Source organism: Acartia tonsa, chromosome 10 (genome assembly GCF_053477335.1).
Source record: "Acartia tonsa isolate MP-2025a chromosome 10, ASM5347733v1, whole genome shotgun sequence".
Taxonomy (NCBI): domain Eukaryota; kingdom Metazoa; phylum Arthropoda; class Copepoda; order Calanoida; family Acartiidae; genus Acartia; species Acartia tonsa.
In genome coordinates this window covers 35,464,391-35,487,065 of record NC_137269.1, presented here as the reverse complement: position 1 = coordinate 35,487,065, position 22,675 = coordinate 35,464,391, and the positions used below count along the sequence as shown (strand labels likewise).

The following is a 22,675-nucleotide window of genomic DNA, read 5'->3' as shown; positions in this document are numbered from 1 at the left end:
CTTAATAATATCAGCCAAATAAATTGTATGTGTATGTGTGTGTTGGTGTTGGTGTATGTGTGTTTGTATGAGTGTATTAGTGAAAGTATTCAGTTGAGTTGATATTTATTCTAAGTTTTCAAAATCTCTCTCGGCCTATTTCTTTCCTCTTTCTCTCTCTCTCTCTCTCTCTCTCTCTCTCTCTCTCTCTCTCTCTCTCTCTCTCTCTCTCTCTCCAATATGTCATTTTATGCTGACTCCTCCCCTTTTTTAGCTTATTCCATTTCCCCACAGTTGGCTAATTTGGTCAGAAAAATTATGACATATTCAGTAAATTAAATTTATTAATAACAAGCATCTGTCAGTGTCATGTGTGACGTCATAAAAATGTTTCTATCATCCATCTCTTTTTAAGGGTTTCCTTTCCCACTTCTATTCTCATCTTTCCTTTTTTGACGTATTTTTATGACGTCACATCTGCTGTCCCAATTTAAGTTAATCCCTAATAACAATAAAATAAAAGTTTTTTTCTTTAGAATAAATTTAGTGGTGAAGATGTTTGGCCACTAAATTTTTGTGCAACCATATCCAGATTTGATAAAAAGACATCGAATGGAATACTGGGCTCAATTATAGCTCTGCTTCTTATATAAATAGTTATGATAGGAGGAAATCTTTTTCAATATGTATTCCTAAATCCTTACTCACAAATTAGTATATTAGTTTCTATTTCAAAATTCATATTTAAAATCCTATCTATTTCACATAAATATTTTTAAAATCTTATTTGAGACATAAAATGCAATGGCTACTTTTCATTGAATTTATATATCGACAGTTTTTACTGTGTATATTACAAATAAATTACCCAAAAATCTAACTGTGGAAATCTACCCCCCTCACCCCCCACCCCCTCAACAAATCTCAGGACCCTTTTGCGGATTGAAGAACAATTTTCTGGGAAATAACAATATTGAAACTTTGAGAACTTTGAAAATAAATTTGAAAGGAAATGCAGCAGCACACAAATTCTTCAGGGAGTTAGGGAGGGTTAATGCCATATACAAATAGGTATCATCTTCTTTTATTTTCGAAGCTCTGTCAACAGGGATGTCCATGCTTTTCATTCTGAGGGGTTTACAGTTGGAGGGGGGGGGGGGAGGGGTAATTTACGCCTAGAGGAGATCAACTGAGACTATGTCGGTGAATATATAAATTATATTAGAACAAGGATAACAACATCCATAAAAGCGAAGCACTGAAACAGTAGGACAAACGGACATTAAAATTTGTATAGTGACAGAACTGAATAATCAGAATATAAATGTATAAGAGTTGAACCAAAATAGTAAGTAAATTTGTTGAAAAACTGCTTGATACAGGATAATGTTTATGGACATACTTACATTTTTAGGACTTGATTATATAGTTGCTTCGCTTATAACATTATACTTTATTGTTCCAGGAATTAATGTACCAAAAATCAGATCAATCGGATGATTGGATCACATGAAAATTTGTTGTTAAAAAGTAAAAAAATCGACATGTTTAAGATGGACGTACGGACTTTCTGGTAATGATTATAGAGTTGCTACGCTTTCTAAATTGTACTTAACTACTAAAGGAATCACCATGCAAAGTTTGAAATCGATAGGATAATTCTAACATGCCTAAATTAACGAATAAAAGCTAACTATCTCGGACGGACGGACGTACGGACCGACCCTAATTATAGAAAAGCTTCGCTTTTAATAAATATAATATCGTTGCCTTTTTCTAACCCTATGATAAATAAACTTTGACGTAATATAAGGCTCAAGAAATGAAAAATAATTTAATGATCATTGTCGTATCCCTGTAGATTCTGAGAGTATTTTGCTTCTTGAATTGCAGTAGGTTAGAAGGATTTACTTGGACGCAACTCAATAATTGCTCAACAACGATTTAGCTTGCTTGAAGATTAAATTAAATGGCATTTACTTCAAACAACATAAGTATATTAAAAAATCAAAAAAAAAACTTTGAAAAAATTGGGGTGGGACTGACAAGCTGTTTCTAATCATCATATTAATATTTCTCAAATATTATACTAAAGTCAAGCTGTATCTAAATATCATATTAATATTTCTCAAATATTATACTAAAGTTGAGCTGCATCTTGTTTAACTATTTCTTCCAACAAACAAAAAAACAAGGATTTTAACATCCATGAGAAGCGAGCATATGGATCAACATAAAATATATGCATATTGGTCATTCAATCTGACAGGCAGACAAAATTTAGTATCCACTCATTAGTCATTGGAATATTCACAAGAAAACAGATTTAATCATATATTTCCAAAATATGTTATCAAAAGGTATTTAATATTATCAACCAATTTTTTCTGAAAACTTATATATTAAATAAAACTAGCTTGTTGATTTTGAAGAATATATAAAACAGATGAACAAAAAAAAGAGGGTAATTTCTTTAGCGTACTTGTTAAAGAAAAAATAGCCTAAAAGTTACATGCAACGGATAGTTACATGCAACGGATAAACAAGACAATGTGATTTTTAGCTTCGTTAATATAAACAATTTTAAAGTTTGAGCGCAATTATTAAAAAGCTGCATTGCAATTCATGCTTTTCTTTTACTTTTACACAAAAAGTGTCCACTCGATGAAAATTATAATTAAGACAGCAAAAATAAAAAATAAATATCAATGATTTGATTTTAGCGGTTCAATAATTTTTTACTGTCTTTTGTTGGCGAATTTTTAAGCCAAACCAGATTAATTAGAAAAGTTATTTTTAGCCGCTTCAGTTGCAGAGTTTTTTGCTATTAATTAACATACTATATAGAGTAGTATGTTTTTTTGTTAGTCCGCTAAGATCACTTTATCCGAATTAGTTCTTCATTTCAGGGAAGGTTATATTAGATTCTGGTATGATTTTAGGCATTTTTATTTTCAAATCGTAGAATTGTTTTTAGTTATTTTACATTGCGGATTTGCTGCAAATTGTAGAGCTACAGCTACAGATATTTGAATATATCCTTGTTGTAAGCTGTTGCTGCATAATTCAGCTGTTTGCAGCTGTTTGTGTTGTTTTGTATGAAGTTTAAAGTTTATTATTGTGCATCCTGAAGCCTTGACCTTATGTACTTGCAGTTATTGTCATATTCTTACCAGGTGGGGAGTGGAAAATGGGATGTTTATTATTCTAGTTCCTAAAGATATAATAATGTTTCTCGTATTCATTCGAATCCGGTGGATAGGAACCGGTCCTCATCCATACGAAAAAAACTATGTCTAGCTTTGTATTATATCCAGCTTTCTACGAATATAAAAATTTACAATCATAAGATTGTGCTAAAAAACTGGTTTTAATCTTATAATTGTACATTCTATATCCGCGGAAAGCCGTTTATAATACGATGCGAGAAATAACTATTTCTCGTATTCATTCGAATCCGGTGGATAGGAACCGGTTCTCATCCATACGAAAAAACTATGTCTAGCATCGTATTATATCCAGTTTTCTACGAATATAGAAATGTACAATCATAAGATTAAAACCAGTTTTAATCTTATAATTGTACATTCTATATCCGCGGAAAGCCGTTTATAATACGATACGAGAAATAACTATTCTCATTCATTTGCTTAAAAACTTTGAGAGCTTTTAATAAATTTTGACTGGTTGGTTTATTAACTTAAGATGATTCCTTGGACAAGGAGGCCTTTTTTAGTGTTCTGATTACCTATTACCCCTTAACGGTCGGGGGTTGGGGGAGGTCCTGATCCTCCAGGTCTCTAGAAATCTTTAAAAGCCTCCTGTGACCGCAATTTTTGACTTAAGGTTTTTATATGACTACATAAAATATTAAAATTTTCTAAAGTACAGCTGTGGCCGCCGAAATTTATGTTTTGAGATTTCTAATATAAAATTTACATAAAGATAAACAATTTCTGAAAAAAATTGTATTTCTAGCTTCAAAAATATGAAAATTATAGCAGTTTGAAGTTTTTAAGTAAAAAAGAACCTAAAAACAAAGGTTGTTAAATATAAGGGTAAAGGAAGCGAAATTTGGCTTTGACTCACTTATAGTCGGAAATTCATTATCCAACAGGGGACATGCAAAATTCTTTTTAGCCTTTCAGCTCTAATAGGAGCATTCAACGCCCCCCCCCCCACCCCCCCCCCTCCAAACGATAAGGTGCGGCTAGGGGCCCGACTGTTAAAGGTTACTTAATTGTGGCGAGATCCTACTTCTATTTCAAGATAACCTAGAACATCATCCGCTTGTAATAGGATGAAATACTTAAACACCCACTTGTGGATATTAGGTTAAGAAACATCAAATAGACAACCAAATCTTTAATTGCTCTACCTTTGTCTGAAAAGAGTTACCTTTGCATGGTAATTAGTTGCGCCTGTATATGGGCCATACTCTAAATATTTAAGTCGCTGATATGACATAGCAGTAGTAGGAAATTTTTTAACGCCTTTGATTATGACGCGGTGTCTGGCCGAGATTCGGACGGATGCGCTACGTGTAAGCCACGGTCGTGGGTAAAAAATCAAATGTTTGTTCGTCCAAATTACTGTTTGATGTGTCAAGCTTTGTTTGTATGAATGCTGTTATGCTTGTTCACTTACATTTTAAAAGTTTAAAGTTAAGAAAATTTTGTCTTATTATATTTCTAAGAAGAAAAGACTAGCCGAGATAATTGTTTAAATTTTAACTATGCAGAAAGGACAGGTATATTGCATCTGGTGATAAAATAACTGTGCCTCTATAGGCACGAATTGAAGGAAATATACTTAATACCCGCTGGATTAGAATCGGTTCTAAGCCAATCTAAAAAATCATGTATGGCATCGTATTATAGACAATTTTCTACAAATAACAAAATGTAAATCATTTCTTTTGTTATAAGGGCCTTCGGCCCCTCAGGACTAAAAAACTGGTTTTAATCTTATAACTTTTAACAGTTATATATCTATCTCAGAATCTCAGCATAAAGTGAATCAAGCTAATTTACATTATTACCGTAGTATATTGTGGATAAATTCATTTTCCAATCGAATCTAAGTCTTCCAGCTCAACTTCATGACACTCCGTCTCATGGAGGCTACTCTTAAATATCTCACCCTCGCTGAGTATGGCAGGTGTCCCAAATTAGGATACCGTAATGAATGACAATTTTTGCAGAGGATCTTAGGGTTAGGATTACATGTAAATACACATGGATATTGAGTATCCATCAAATAAAATTTTTTTTCATTCAGCAATGTTGTTTTTTGTTAAACAATATTTCTTCAAATGCCGTAACCCCTACAATGTTGTATTTTCTAACATTACATTCTTGAAACTTGAATTTTATTTAAATCTTAAAAGACATTAGAATGTAATATCTAACACACAGTCTATTTCAGAGTCTGTCTGTCCACTAATATTTCTGAACAGTTAGAAATTCCACTCAAAGGAGATGGGGGAAACACACCTTGACACCAAAGCTAGAAAAAGTCCCTCCACAGATTATGACGTCATACGATAGACTAGCCAATGAGAGGCCAGTATACACCAATAGTAAGATTAATGCTGGCCTCTCATTAGCTATTCTATCGTATGACGTCATAATCTGTGGAGGGACTTTTTCTAGCTTCCTTAACACCCCCCCCCCCACCCTAGATGACGTCCCCGATAGCTGACATATTATCAACATAACCCATTATATTATTGCCCATAAAAGCTTACATGTTTTTTTTTCATTCAGGGGGATAGGTTACATAGGCGTCCAAGGGGGGGGTAATGGGGCGATTACCCCACCCAAACGATTTAGGCACCCCCAAATTTTTTTTCATTTTACCCCCCCCCCCCCATTTAAAATTTACCCCTACCCTGAGGGTGCCGTAGGCACCCCCAACCATTTAGGAGGGGGTATTTACCCCCCCCCCCCCGAAACAATTTTTGGGGGGTAAATACCTCCCCAAAAATAAAAAATCTCTAATAAAAAAAAATTTTGCGCGCTTCGCGCGCATTTTTAATACTATATATTTAATAAAATTTAAATTACCCCCCCCAAAAATTTTACCCCGGGGGTAAATTTTGGGGGGGGTAAACTAAATTTGCCCCTGCCAACAGATTTCAGAGGGGGTAATTACCCCCCCCCAAGCAAATTTTACCCCCGGGGTAAAAATTTTGGGGGGGGTAAAAAAAATTTGCGGCGCGCCATTTTACCCCCCCCAAAAACGAATTACCCCCCCCTTCAAAAATTTTTACCCCCCCCCCCCCCCAAATAAAAAGCTTGGACGCCCCTGATAGGTTATCCCCAACTGCGAAAAAGTATAAGAATTTCACATGGCCATACAGAAAAAAAAAATCTCCTCATCCCCCCATAAAATAAGTATTTGAGCTATTTAATGGTGTAAATAATAATATGTACGTGTGTATGTGAGTGTTATGTGTATGTAATAAAATCTTATCATATGTAAATTATTTCATATTTAATACTTGTAAAACATGGGATAAAAGAATACTTAAATGGGTCAGCTATTTCATAGTTAAAATTATAGTCAATAAAAACAATAACTAATAAATTTCATGCGAACAAAGATTTTTCTTTAAATATAATCATCATTGATTCGATCCAATTATACAATTTTTTCAACCATACTAAAGACGTTAAAAATGGTACCTATGTTTGGCAACTGTCACTAATAGCGAGTGTTAGGGTAAGGCCTTTGCCTATAAACAGGCGCAAGTTAGTACCATACACAGTTAAGGATATGGTCATTGAATCAAAGGGTTGGTTGTCTAGTGGATGTTATTTAGCGTATATTAGGCTTAAAATCATACAAGTTACAACTAAAAGAAAGAAATTAATTATGTTTTTTTTGCACTAGTATTTTTACAATGACCCCCCTCCCACCCCCAAGAAAAAAATTTGTATTGACTTATTCTGTTGTTCCTGTTGTACACTTATGGAATTTATTCATTAAACTAGCAACTGTGTTTTAACACATCCAACAAAATTTATTATGTAGAACAGCAATATGACATCTAACATTTTTTGTAATATAGAAGGTTTATACACGAGTACGATTATAATGATAAACGGTAGAGGAGGATAAAAATAGGACAAAACTAGTCGGACGGTTTAGGTAAATTATAGAGTAACTAGTGTGGTAAAGTCACTCTTTACCACAATAAGTACCTCCTTAAGATATCCCATGAACTAGGGAACCTTATTATCACTAGGTAGGTACTTGGAAGATGTAGGCTGGGTGGACTTCTGGGATGGAAGGTCATATTGGTGAGGGTTCTTCAGGCAGGAAGGTCTTCTTGATGGACTGCTACTTCCTTGTTATATTACAAAGATAATATTTGTTAAATAACAAAGATTTCTTTGGAGTTATATATTTATTTTGACTGTTAACAGTTTCAAAGCAAATACAGAACTAATTTATTACAATAAATATCTCAGCTTTTATACCCATCAATTCAAATCAGCTGACAAAATGTTGCCTCCATTTTTAAAATGGCTGCTTCCATGATTCAAAATGGCTGCCTTTTTGTTAACCAAATTTGAATTAACAATAAGAATATCAGAACATCAATATAGACATTGTATACATCATATACATATCATATATATACATAAAATTTATGATACCTGGAAAATACCTCTTGGGGGCGAGGTGCTGCCTTAGGCTTGGGTCCTTCAGCAACAACCTTGATCCGTTCCTCGCTTGTAAAAGACTGCGGGGAAATACGTTCATGCGCCCAACGAAATATCCTAAATAGTCATGTTATAACAACAGTATTTACACATATTACTTTAAATTAGGTGTCAAGAGATTGATTTAGATATTATTTCTTCTTTCCGGTGAGTATAGTCTCTGCTTAAAGTGGTAAAGATATAAAGATGTTTATTTATCCCTTTTTTCCTGTATCTGAAAGTGGTGTTGTGGAACTTATAAAGTGGCTAACAACTAAAAAACATAACACCAGACATCTTCTTATTTTACAACGTTTATTTACAGTTAGGGAATTAAAAGAGACACTCGAATATATGTAACAGCAGATACATTATTGCACGTTCATAAAACTACAACATATTATAATATTAGCATTATGAAAAAGATATTAAATAAAAGAATGAAAATAAAGAAATAAAAACCTTACTTGTTGGTGCCTTTAATTAAGTTTCACAAGTATACAGAATTAACCTATTGTGATGGTTGTGTCAGGTTGTGTCCCTGAAACACGCCTTAGGCCCTATATAGTCAAGAGTTCTGCTGGGTAGTTATCCCCAAGCATTCTGACTGTAGAAACAACTGGCTATATCTTTGAAACGTACGAGCTTATATACCCGCTAATGTTTACATTAGGAACTGGTTTTTGAATGTACTTAATAAAAATGTACATAATTATTTCAAAAACACAAAATGGTATCACTACGTTTTAAGCAATATCATAATAAAATAACATTAAAAACATAAATATAAGTATTTAAATAAGTATAAAAATATTACTTAAAAATATGTTTTGTGTTCATACAAAACGACGGATATAATATATACAACACTGCGGGGCCCAAGGTAGTGGACTCATTTTGTGTTGTAATATAATCAACCTGTAGAATATGTAGAGCTGGAAGGCAGGGCAGTGTCCCCTGACAATCTTGCAACCAGGGTAGTTTCCCCTGGCAATCTGGTGAACAGGGTAGTTTCCCCTGAGAATGTTGAAACTTAGGGTAGTATCCCCTAAGAACACTGAAACTTAGGGTGGTATCCCCTGACAAGAAAAATAAAGCAACATTTGGCTTAAGATTATAACAAAAGGGAGTTTTATCCCTATAAGGAAGTATACTTAAATAATCACTGTAAAAATATGTGTCTAAGTTATTATGATAAATAAAATCATAACTAGAAAACTGAATGTTTCTAGGAATCAATTGTGGAGTATTCTGATTCACTTTTGGCATATCAAAGAACTTTGGTGCACTATTATTTGTGCTAGAAGAAACGACTTGTGCAAAGCAACAAAAAATCAAAAAAGGATACATATAATTCCTAAAATAGTAATTAGAATTGTATTTCCTAGGGACATTAGAATCAATTACATTTGTTGATTGTTGGTTCACAGATTTAAATTTCTTCTTAGGTTTTGACTTTCTAGCATTTGAAAAAGTAGGTCTTATCACATCTTGAATATTGTGAAAGTCTATGTGATTAACATTAAAATCAATCTTAGATTTGTTAACCTGATGGAGCTGAACATAGCTACCAGGTTTATAACCAATAATATAATCTAACTTAGATAAAATGCCCATTACATCCTTTTTGTGGTCAGAACAAACTAAAACATTCTTAGGTTTGGTTGGACAAGATTCTTTGCAAATAGAGCAAATAAGATTCGAAGGTACATTAGACATATTATTACAAACATTTTCTGTCCCATTACATCTATCACTAAGACAGGTAATACAGAGAGAATATTTCATAACATTATCAAATCTTTCTTGTGGCATTGCCTGACAGAAAACTTTACATTTACCAATTGAATGAGAATAAGGATCAGCCAAAACTTCATGCATAAAACATTTAATCCTAATGTTACAATTAGTGTTTTTATCAACAAAGTTCTTTTGCCTTTGACTTGAAGCATAAGCTGTTTCAGACTGAACATAGTTAATTTCACTATGACCTTTTTTCCCATCTGTCAAAGATGGACACTTAGCAATAGCATATTCTAGATCACTAAGTTCAACAAAGATGTAATGTTTAACAATTTCAAACTCATCTTTATCGCAAATCTGACCATGATTATCGCGCTCTGCCTTAGATAATTCTTTCAGAACCCTTCTTTTATGATAATCAGGTAAAATCATTGTCAAATGCTGAAGAAAACTTTGGTTATATATTTCAATGCCTAGATCATTTACTTTATCACTATGTGCTTTAACTAAAGTTTCAAGACCAATTAAGCATTGATAGTAAGATCTCAAATATAAAGTTTGAACCTCTACATCTTTTAGGCTATACTTGAGTTCAGTAAGCTGAGCTTTTTTAGCATTAACTATTCTACGAGCATTGCCAAATTTTGACAAAAGATAAGATACTATGCCATTGTAATCATTATTGGCATAATAATGAGACACTTCACTTGCAATATTTGAAGATAAACAGTTTTTAAATAATGCAGCTAATTTAGTGGATTGTTTAGCTGTACAATACACTCTTTCAAACTCACTAAGAAAATCAAAAATATTTGAGTCTGATTTCCAACCATCAAAAGGTTTGATTTTGATGGGTTCAGTAAATGTTTGGCTATCATCTACCAAATCAATTTTCATAAATTTAATTATGATCATAGACTCAAGAATCCAATTATCAGCTTTTACTATAGCATGAGATAACTTACAAATTATATTTCCATAACGTGACTCATCACTTGAAAGATCATTAGAAAGTTTATTCATAATTTCAACCTTTTTCTCTAAATAAGGTATATCGGTCACAAGAAGAGACTTTAGCCTAGCTTCTGAACATGAATTGTCAATAACTTCTCTTGTTATAAGAGCGATATGATTTATATAAGATTTGGCTAATGCTACATTTGCATTAGTTACTGCATTAGTGTCATCACAAATAAAGTTCTTAGAATTTGCTTCAAAAGACAATGAAGATCTGATTTCCTTCATTTTTTCAACTAAAGTTTGGACCTTATCTAAATATTCAGCTGATAATTCTTGAAGATTTTCATCCCCATTTAAAAAAGCAAAATCTAGAATATCACTTAAATAGTTTACTTGATGTTGCATAAATTTAAATCTTTTTTCATAATCAGATTCAGTAAGCTGCATAATAAAGTTTTTATCACATTTATCAAGATACTTATCAATAAGCTGGATTTTTGCATTTAACTTAAGTACAGCTGTTTTTAAATCATAGTAATCATGAAAATCACTTGGATTTGACAAAATACTTTGGTTGTCTCCATGTATTAAGGGAGGAACAAAATGTTTGTTAGCACTTGAATTAGGCATTTTAAAATTATGTTAATGCCTTAAATCAATAAAAAAACTATTTAGGGATGCTTTATATTTCCCCCAATGTATTTATTTAAAGGGTTGCTTATAATTCCCCTCTAAAATTTAAATTTCATAAAAACCACTTTCAGGTTATCAACTGTGAAAATATTTTACATTTCCCTAACTGTTTAATAAAACTAAACGTTGCTCTGGCAGTTGCTATTCAACAATTTTATGAATGTTGTGGAACTTTATAAGAACCACAACAATTTTATGAATGTTGTGGAACTTATAAAGTGGCTAACAACTAAAAAACATAACACCAGACATCTTCTTATTTTACAACGTTTATTTACAGTTAGGGAATTAAAAGAGACACTCGAATATATGTAACAGCAGATACATTATTGCACGTTCATAAAACTACAACATATTATAATATTAGCATTATGAAAAAGATATTAAATAAAAGAATGAAAATAAAGAAATAAAAACCTTACTTGTTGGTGCCTTTAATTAAGTTTCACAAGTATACAGAATTAACCTATTGTGATGGTTGTGTCAGGTTGTGTCCCTGAAACACGCCTTAGGCCCTATATAGTCAAGAGTTCTGCTGGGTAGTTATCCCCAAGCATTCTGACTGTAGAAACAACTGGCTATATCTTTGAAACGTACGAGCTTATATACCCGCTAATGTTTACATTAGGAACTGGTTTTTGAATGTACTTAATAAAAATGTACATAATTATTTCAAAAACACAAAATGGTATCACTACGTTTTAAGCAATATCATAATAAAATAACATTAAAAACATAAATATAAGTATTTAAATAAGTATAAAAATATTACTTAAAAATATGTTTTGTGTTCATACAAAACGACGGATATAATATATACAACAAGTGGTATTATGTTAGTATCAGTTGGTTGATTTGACTGTGTTCGCCCGTGGTGGTTGTCTGTCTGTTTGCCACACCTAGTTGTGAGAAACTTGTTTCAGTTGTTAAGTAGAAGTTAAAACTATCAGTTCACTAAATAAGAATAAGAATGTCGTTTAATGCCAATGAAGAATTGTGGTATAGCTTGGAAAGTCGTATGGACTTGCTGAAAGAAAGTTTGATTAATAGAGCCATGGGTACTGATGATATTGAGCTCAAGAGAGCTCTCACCAGGAGCCTCTACCACCATGGGTGGGTAGAGGCGAATCTGCGTCACTGTCGCCCTGCTATTGAGTTGTCAGCAGCTGCCCAGGCTGCCGAGCTGTCTGCTGTGCTTCAGCAGATCAATCAGCACGAGGAGGAGTGCCGTTCTATCTAGATGAATCATCACATAAATTATTAACTAGTTTAAAAGTTTATTAGCTGTCTAGTTTAATAAAGTTTATGAACCTTCCTGAAAATAAATTGTTTATTATGTGTATACTCGATTAGAGTAGTTGGATGTGTGTCTGTTGGTTGCCGAAATCAACCTAGATATAAACATATATAAGTTTTATTGTGCAAGTTTAAGATATTTTCTTCATTCCGGTGAGAATAATCTCTGCTCCGGCCTGGGTATAAAGATATATAAATTTAAAACGTGTAAATTTTAGGTGTTCCTTTTCCTAAAAATAAACTTGTGTGTTGTGTGTATAAGTGATTTAAGTAGTTGGAAGTGTGCCTGTGGATTGCTGAAATCAGCCTAGATATAAACATACAGGGTGGGGCACATAAATCCGGACTTTTTAAAAATTTTAAACAAATGAACATAAAATCGTCAATTTTAAAGATTTTATTGAATTTTAAAAACTGGTAGGCAGAATAGGTATATGACTATTAGATTATTCAAAAAAATGGCCGCCAGTCTCATTCACCGCCTCTACCCGCCTCCTCAAACGCCTGCAGGCCCAGGTCAAAATGTACAAGGCCAAGCTGGCGAAGTTCTCCTTGATAGTGGCAATGAGGGAGGTCTTTGTGGTATAGGCATGTCTACTGGTGCATGCTTTAAAGTAGCTTTAGGCCCAAAAGTCCATTGAATTAAGATCAGGCTGCTGGAAGGCCACATTTCCTTAGGAACGTAAGTAACCGCAGGATCCAAATTAACCAAACTTTCAAGCTACCCTTAGACACTGAGGTTCTTATTTGGACCACAGTTGAGCTAGAACGACGTTCTTTACCTTTTTGGAAATTACATGACAATTCAGCTACGGTTGTCAGCGCAATCCATAGTCTAAAATGAGTTTTAAAGTTCCATATGGGTTCCTGAAATCGAGAACCGAGAAATATTCACATTTTTTCACGATTTTTGACGTTTTTGACATCTTAAAATCTGCCACGTTTCACTTTGCTGGAGCACTACGGCCAAGCCATTTCAGATAGAGAGCTCTAGTCTTTTCTAGTGTCTTTCTTATGTATCTAAGAGTATCTCCAGCAAGTTTTATAACCCTACCTCACCTACAGATGGGCTGAGGTCAGATTTAGTGGGCCTTAGTCGAGAATCAAGATTAAACCACCAGCGCATTTCGAATCTGCCTTGTTGAACATATGCGCGGCCAGCTCGAAATACACGCCCATCATCGTCCAAAGATTTTTTGTGCTAAAAGGTCATTACCTAAGCTTTTTATAGAGGGGTCAAACGTCCTGATTGGTCAAGTAGTTTTGACGCTATGGCCGTTTAAAAAAAGTCCGGATTTATGTGCCCCACCCTGTATATGAGTTTTATCGTGCGAGTTTAAGATATTTTCTTCATTCCGGTGAGAAGAGACTCTGCTCTAGCCTAGTTATAATGTATATTAAAGTTTTAAGGGTGCGAGTTTGGATATTCCTTCATTCCGGTAAAAACAATCTCTGCTCGATTCTAGATTTTTGAAGTATATGCGCATTACAAAGTACGGGTTTTAGGTATTTTCTTCATTCCGGTGAGAACAATCTCTGCTCTGGCCTAGATATGAAATTTTATGAGTTTTAAGATTTACAGTTTTTTAAAATTTTCTTCTTTCCGGCGAAGACAATCTCTGCTCTGGCCTAAATATGAGTATTTTATTAGATTTAAACTTACAAGTTTTAGATATTTCCATCATTCCGGTGAGAACAATCCTTGCTCAAGCCTATATAAACATTTATGAGTTTTAAACTTAAAATTTTTTGAAATTTACTTCACTCCGGTGAAATTTATGATACTAGTATTCAATCTATTGTGTGTGCTCATTTTCAATGCTGGGATATCAGAAAATGCAATATGTGTGTCTCAGAGTTCATTCAAAATGTCCCCATATGATTTTTTTACATATTTTCTTTTTTGGCTCCATGCAAAGACCTTTTTAGGTTCTTCATAATTTAGTTTTTTCTATTTCTCTATGACAAAGTCATTTTTAGAAAAAAATCTCTATTAATACTGTGTCCATTGACAAATAAAACAAGTCACTTTTTATTTCATTTCAATATCTTTACAAATAAGCAAGTTATCATGGTTTGAAATTATCCGTAAAAAGTGCGTTTTCACTAATTACTCATGTTTTATAAGATAATCTCTTATAATCTGTCAATCAAAAGAGATTAAGGGGGGGGGGGCGAGGAACGAATATGAACAATTTTATTACTAAGCATTAAAATCCAAGCCAAAAGAATATTGATTTTTTTTTAAAGGCATTTTAAATTAAGTTTTAAATGTAATTATTAGATTATTTTGAAGTTTATGTTATAATGTTGTTTTCAAGTAAAAAAAGGATTTTAATTCAACGTTATAGCATAAAATTCTTTAAGAATACAATAACACACACACATTTCGAATTATTTGGGCTCTAAAATGCGCTGTTGTTTTAAGAGATATTAAAAAACGCCTGTAACAAATTCGATGCATATTTTTATAGAGAATATGGACATATAATTATTTTTTTTGTACTCCTAATGGTTGTTTCCCAAATCTGGAAAACGCAGTTTTTTCTGAAACACCGTGTATAAGTCGAAACGAAATTGTAAGTAGATTTGATGAAAAACTGCTTAAATACAGGATAATGTTTAAGACATACTCACATTTATAAGACTTGATAATAGGGATGTTTCGCTTATAACATCGATTGGCTAATTTTAGCGGTAAATTAAAAACAGGTGAAGAAAAAGAAAAGAAAAAGTATTTATTGCTGAATATTAAACCTAATTTAAAATGGGTTTACATCTGTAATGTATAAGGAAAATCAAAATAAGGAAATTTTGACAAGTTTATATAATTAAGCAAGGGAAAATATAAAAATTTTAAACCAAAAATGTGTCAATGGCACTCCAAAAATTTTTATAGTAAATTTCCACAAAATAACCTCGGAAAAAATTATCCCAATGATTTACCCTCCCCCAAAATTAAAAGCTTGAACGTCCTTAAACAATACTGATGTAACTATGGTCAGCTTATTGTTGTTGCGCTACTAGAGGACCTTATGTTGGTAAACATCTACAAATATAATTCAATTTTGTCTTATTTATTTGGAATTTAAACTAAACTTAACAACAAATAGCTCTTTTATATAATATTAACAATGAAACAAACAAAAGTATAACAGCAGCAAAGATTTTTCTTAAAATACACAAAAAAATAAACAAAAGATTTAATAACACTATTGAATTAACTATCAAAAAGATCAATTTGATAAAAGTAATTTGCTTTCCTGCTTAAATGGGATCTAAAGTAATGAAACAATGAATGATGATAAATTTATGTACAATGCAAATCCAAATTAATAATAACCAAAAATCACCGCGACTCGATAAGGTGCTGAAAAAATATGTCGTGTTACGTCATAAAAAGGAGAGATGAGAGGAGAAGTGGGAAAAGGAAGCCCCTTAAAAAGAGATGGATCTATTGACGTCACACGGATCATTTTTTAGCCACATTGTCGAGTCTCAAAATCACCCCTTTTGTAGATTAAGATTATGAGCAAAAAGTTTTAACAGTTTGCTAGTACCCAAATCTTTTTTTATAAAACTTTGGGTACTATTATAATTTACATTACAATGACCCCTCCCTCCCTGACTAAATATATACTATATAAGATACAATTATATGGGAAAAGAATTTAATTAGAAATATATTGTCCCCTTTTTCTTTCCATTTTCTTTTGATTTATCACCACCAGCTTCTTCTTGGTAGAACTTAAATACCTGAAAGATAACAAGAATGACAATATATATTGGATAGCGAAGAACAGAAAATATAAAGCTTTCCGCTGATATCAAAATGAAAAATTGTAAAATCAAACCAGTTTCGGCCCCTCTGGGCTACAAAAGTGTAAAATTGTCTGTAATAAGATGCTATGCATGATTTTTCAGTACTGTGAACCGATTCTACAGCAGATATTAATCGGTTTTGATTTATTAAACAACTTGAACAAAGTTTTACTATGATCAGAAAGTGGTTTACGGCTATCCTATAATATAAAGTAATAAGGTTTTTTGTCTGTAGCTTAAGATTTTGAGAACTGCTGAACCGATTGGGTTCTCCATTTCAGAGTAGCTTTACAGAGGTCTTGAGATAGTTTAAGGCTATATAATTTATTAGGTTTATGTCGGGGGATGGTTTTGTGCTATTTTTATCCTCTGTATCTATCCCTTCGAATTCAAAGACCCTCGATGCTAGGGGCGTAGCCGCTAGTTTTTAATACGATAGATTACATTACCCTATATAAGTTTAATTCTCTTAGAAGCTATGGGCGGATCCGTTAGTATTAATATAAAGTAAATTATATTGGCATTTGTTGTATATATTTTGGAGGGTATAGGATATAAAATATATCAACGAAAAACCTGGCGTGGCAGCCGCAGCTTTTACCGCAGCCCAAAAGTTAGCCGCAGTTTAAACCGACCACACCAACCCATCCCCCCCCCCCTATCTACCCATTAGTTAGCTAAAGATACAACCAATCCCTAAAAATGCATGCCGCAGTTGGCCAGTCCTTTATTCCATTAGTAGCTGCCAATTGCCCAACAAAACTAGCGGTTGCCGTTCCCTGGCTAAAAACACACACACAATCAAATATACCTGGCTTTAGTTTTCCTTAACTCAGCATCGTTTACAAAATACTACATAGATTTGGGTTTTTGGAGAGTTTTTTTTGTGGAGATGCGCCTAAAGATCTTTAAAGATTTTATGTACGTATAATGTGAAGCATATAATAAGTTAATTATAAAATGTCGAATTTCTCAAGTTAAAGTTAGCTTTCTAAAAATTATAATGTCGAAAATATGTAACCCGTATCTCGTATATAAAAAAAGTCTGCAAAAAATCCCTTTTTTAATTTGACAAAAAATTGGGTCAGAAGATAAACCATCTAGATATATATTATGTCTATTCTTAATATTAAAAACAAAATTTATGTCCGATCTATTTTTCTTTTTTTTACTGCAGAGTTATTTGGCTGACTCCACTCTACCAAAGTATACAGGGATATCATAATGGATGATAAATTAATCTTCCCCCCAATAATATGTGCTAAATCCTGCCTTTGGGATTTTGTATGGAAAAGTTTAAAATTTTTTTTTACAATGGTTGATTCCCTGCCCCCCTGAATTGTGAGCACAATTACTGTTGTATAAATTTCTAGCAAATTTTCAGAATCTCAACAACATTTTTACAAATTACTTTTTATGAATATATTCATGAATATGTAATTAATCATATAATAAATATTAAAAGTAGTCAGATTTATGTATGTGTCTGTGTGTTAATTATTAAAGATCTAGCTGGACTGATTAGGTTTCCCAGTTAGGTTTATATTCACTTGCTCCTGCGGGTTGGTCTAACCCTGCAAAGCCCCATACCTACGGGCTTCTCTTTTTCCTTTATTTACTTAACCTAACTTAAAAATACGTTATTTTCCAGATAAAATAAAGTGGCATTCTATATTTAAACTTTTATATCTATGATAAAATGCAACTAGAGACGCATTAGAAGTGCGTAGCTGGAAATACCTATTATATATTACTTTTTTAATCCGAATATCAACAATAAAGATGGAGTGGTGTACGGACAGAAACTAATTTTAGAGCAGCTTAAGATGAAGCTTTTATAGTGCCTATAAAAATGATGTCATAAAATAGAAATAACCAGTGATAGGCCAATACACAGACTAAATTAACAATGGTAGGCCAGTATTAATTTTAATTGACCAATGGTAGGCCAGTATGACGTCATTTATATAGGCACTGTAAGAGCTTCAGATGAGCTACTAAAATACATTACCTTAACCGGATGTAAAGATTCATAATTAGATATAACTCCATCTGCTGGAGAGTATGTCCTTTCATAAACTATTTCACATGACAGTCCTTTCGACTGGGTTGCCTACATAATAGAAAAAAAATATTACAAAAAAAACACAAATCTTTTACTCTCAAATAAACCATTGTTTTTAGAGCTATTTATTAACACTAAAATAGATGTGATGTGTTACCCTGTATATTATTAGATATTCTTCATGCAGTATCCTTATACTAGCTGCTACGCCTCTAGAGGGCACTTGAGGAGTGGAGAATCGAATTTGATAACCCAATTTCTTATTTTAGATTTTAAAAGAAAAAGATAAAAAAAATTTTGGGGGGCTAAATTTTTTTTTTTGGGGGGGGGGGAAGGTGCCCCACCTCATTTTTAATTTTAGTTAAAATTTTAGGGGGGGGGGATTTTTCATTTTTTTGGGGGGTTGGGGGTGTCCCACCCCCCAAGAAAATAGTTATAAACCACACACAAACATCCTGTTACTTTATTATAAGGATATAAAGAAGTACGGTTTTTTGTCTGAAGCTTAATATTTCAACAACTACTGACTGTTTAAGTTTTTTCTTTACAGGAAACATTCCCATATGTCCCGGAATGGTTTTAGACTATGTTAATTTTAGTTTAAAGCCTAGTCTTAGGTTGATTATGGGCTATTTACCCCTTCGAATACAAAGAACCAAAAGCTAAGGGCGCAGCCGCTAGTATCTTAAACAATAAGTTGTTACCTGACTAATAAAGGTAAAAGTATAGATAAATAATCCAGACAACAACCTGTTCCAATTAGCGAAGACCCTTTTTATCTGTTAGCAAATTGCTTTTGTAGGTAACTCAGTTGTGTTTATGTTTTTTTTTACGATGCTATTAGCTAAAATTAGCTCATGTCCTCTCTATTCTTTTACTTTGATACTTAAATTGTAGAGATTTAAAAGTTTCTGACCTGTATAAATGACTTGACCATGCCCTCTTCTTGTCTCTTAGTACAGGCTATGTAGGCTGAGCAGGAGTTTATACTCAGCAACTCTTGCAGTACTCTACAGAACATCAAAATTATTATAAACACTTTATCTTAACCTTCTATTAAGATATTTTAGCTATTCAAGATAGTTAGTTGCATTGTATAGTACTCTTCACCTTTTATCTAGATATTTTAGCTATTCAAGATAGTTAGTTGTTTGTATAGCACTCTTCACCTTTTATCTAGATATTTTAGCTATTGCCTGCTTCATTTGCACAAATAAACCAGGGAGAAGGGATTTATTACCCTACTTACATTTAAAATACAAAGTTTAATGATGTATGTCTTTAGACTGTTTCTTGACAGATTAAGTTCGGTTTTACAGGGGCTATCTTTAATGTTGGATATGACATGGTTTAAAGCCATTTTCCTGGAGGTATATATACTTCAAATTCAAAAAATACCCCAAAGAAAATATGTTTGGCAAAAATGATAATAATTCTCATGTTCTTTATTTCTTAATAATTTTGTCGGTACTAAGGATTGCGCCCCTAGCATCTCAAGGCTTCACATTGGAAGTGTAATGAATCTGCATAAAAACATAATAAAACCATACAAAGACTTAAATAGAAAATAAAATAGCCCAAAACCATACCAGGACCAAAAATAGAGAACTGAATCGGTTCAGTATTAATATAATATATTAAGCTTCAGGCAAAAAACCTAAAAAAATTTTTAATAGGAAATCTCTTATACACATAATTGTCATTGGTAAAAATTGAATGTCCCTTGTCCCTGCAAATAAAGGAAAAATTGTTTCAGTCCATTTACTTGCACACACACACACACACACATGCACACACTAATACACACACACACTCACCACACAAAACCACTCACATTTACCCACCAATAATTTCCTTTTTATCATTACTTCTCATTTTTTCCGAAAAAATAAGAAATAAAAACTTTTCTGCTCTCAAGAATTAAACAATGAGGACAACTCTATAAAATAGCGAATCCCCAAAAAATCTTGGAATAACAAACGGTCAAAGTGAATCAATCAAATGTTCAGTGGTCATAAAAATGAGAGAATGAAACAAAATAGAAGAAATACATAAGAATAAAACATATTTAGAATGATAGAAAATCAAAAAACAAAATAGTTAAGTTATATTGATTTCGATGTTTCTCTAAAAATGATACCTTCACAAAAAAAATCAGCAATCTAACTTTAATAGCAACAGAGAAAATATTTGAAATGTTAAAATTAAAACTACTTGTCCTTAAATCATAAACAAATAAAGCCTTAGGACGGCGAGAAAAAAAACAAAAACATGTTGCATTATGATGCCAGAAAAAAAAATATCAAAAAAACTTCTTCAAAGCATTCAGATTTATATATGCTTCATAATGATGGTGATATTGACAAGAAAATTTATAGGTCTAGCTATAATAGCAGAGTAAATACCATTTAACCCATTGCGTTACAGACTGACGGACGGACAGACAACAAAAAATAGTAAATATAATCCAACAAAACGCAGGAATGAAGGGGACATTGCACTAAATTAAACTAATACCTAAAGTATATTCTCTCATTTGATTAAAAACGTTGTGTACTTTTATTTAATTTTTATCGATATTTATCCCTGTATGGGGTTATATATTTACTTTTAAATTGAATCATCAAATATAAATTTTTTCAAAAAATATTTCAAGGAAATATTAATGTTTTTACTATGCAGTTACTTTGCATTTTAAGTGTTTTAATTGTTGTTTAATTCAAATTTTATGGGAATTTAAGTTAATCATTTTAAGTGCATAGAAATATTCCTATAAAAATGTTGTATCCTGTAATATAAAATAGGGTTTTTTGTTTGTAGCTTGAGATATCGATAACTACAGAACCAAATTAGCTCTCCAATTACATACGTTTTGGTATGGCTTCAGGCTATTTTTCTCCCTATTCTCCCTTATATGGAGCCAGCAACCATAGTATAAAAATAACCAGATGTTTGTTTTTTTCACCGAAGGATCTTGCTAACCGCTGAACCGATTTGGTTTCTCTTTAAATGGGCTTTCACATAGGTCTCATAGGAAGGTTTATTAATATTTTAAGGAAGGGTAACACTATCCTCCCGAGATAAACCAACCCTAAAAATATTTGTATAAAGAATGTTCTGCTTTTTTTGTTATGACACTTTACAAGTGTTACTGTTCGTTTGTCCTACCATTTCAGAGCTTCCCTTTTTTGGATGTTGTCATCCTTGTTACATTTGTGAGAAGATGAATACATCTTTCATTGATCTGTCCCTGTATTCCTTTAACTAATAGAAACATGTAAAAACAAATCCTAATATTTTGGCTAACAATAAAGTAAACAAAATAGAGGGACATTATTTGTTAATGAGCTCTGTCCGTTAAATCTCGCTCATTCAGTTCTCCGTATAGGGAAGCTCTAGTGATGGTCTTACTTCTAAATTAAAGTCTCTGAGTGGTTTAAGGCTATTTTTCTGTCCCTTTCCTCTCCCTCAGAAGACCATGTAGATTATAAACAGTTTGACATAACTAATTATGGACAGACAAATCAAAATTAAAGAAAAGTACTCAAAGTACATCGTTTAGAACCTTTGGGTACTAGAGTAATTTACAATCAATCCAACGCCCCATTCCACCATAAAAGTTGCTACTTTTTAAATTTTATAATTCCTCTACAACCACGCCCTCTATTGGTTGGTGGCAAAACTAATTCTCGTAAAGTTTTATGCGAGACGCCGCCTATTTCATTTCTTCACTTATGCCACGGATATACAGATATAATTGTTTTGAATAATAATAAATTGAAAATATGGATTGTTTGACCGATTAAGAATCATACACATTAAATAATGATTTATGGTATGATTAATAAGGCACTATGCTATAGGCGAAACATCTCTATAATCGAGTCTTAAAATGTCCATATAAAGCATCCTGTAAACAAAAAAAAATTGATTAAGATTTGCTTAAACTTCTATATATTGATGAATATTGAATGCGTTGTACCTTTCTATTTGTCAATATTCGAATGTCTGTCTGATTTGTTAAGCTTCGCTTTTATGAATGTTGTCATTATTGGATATCTTAAGATTATAATTCAATGTACTTGGTTGATACCAACCCCTCCCCCTCTCTCTTTTAGATATAATTAAAGTACCAGAAGTCTATAATATAGTATTTTTTAGTCAATAAACATATTCCTAAATTCTTGGATGTTTATTTTTGATATGTGTTTGTGTAAGTGGAATTTTCATATTAAAATCTTATAAATAAAGTAGCTCTTTTAGTGGGTTTAATAATAATATATGTAGTAAGACAAGTTTGTAGCGCAGCAATAACATTAATTTTATAATAAAGCAGTCAATTTTTGGTAGGTATTATAAAACAAACAGTGCTTAAACATGTCCATCAATAAGATTAATCTACAGA

At 32.5% G+C, this 22,675-nt stretch overlaps 1 long non-coding RNA gene across 1 annotated transcript; it reads right to left on the bottom strand.

Moving 5' to 3' along the window:
* Window positions 1-15,447: 15,447 nt before the first annotated feature.
* LOC145330904 (uncharacterized) lies at window positions 15,448-19,481 on the bottom strand. Its single transcript, XR_013883579.1, has 3 exons — window positions 19,187-19,481; window positions 18,217-18,318; window positions 15,448-16,139 (listed from the first exon to the last, which is right to left on the bottom strand). It is a non-coding gene; the product is annotated as an uncharacterized LOC145330904 (long non-coding RNA).
* Between the last annotated feature and the right edge of the window lie 3,194 nt (window positions 19,482-22,675).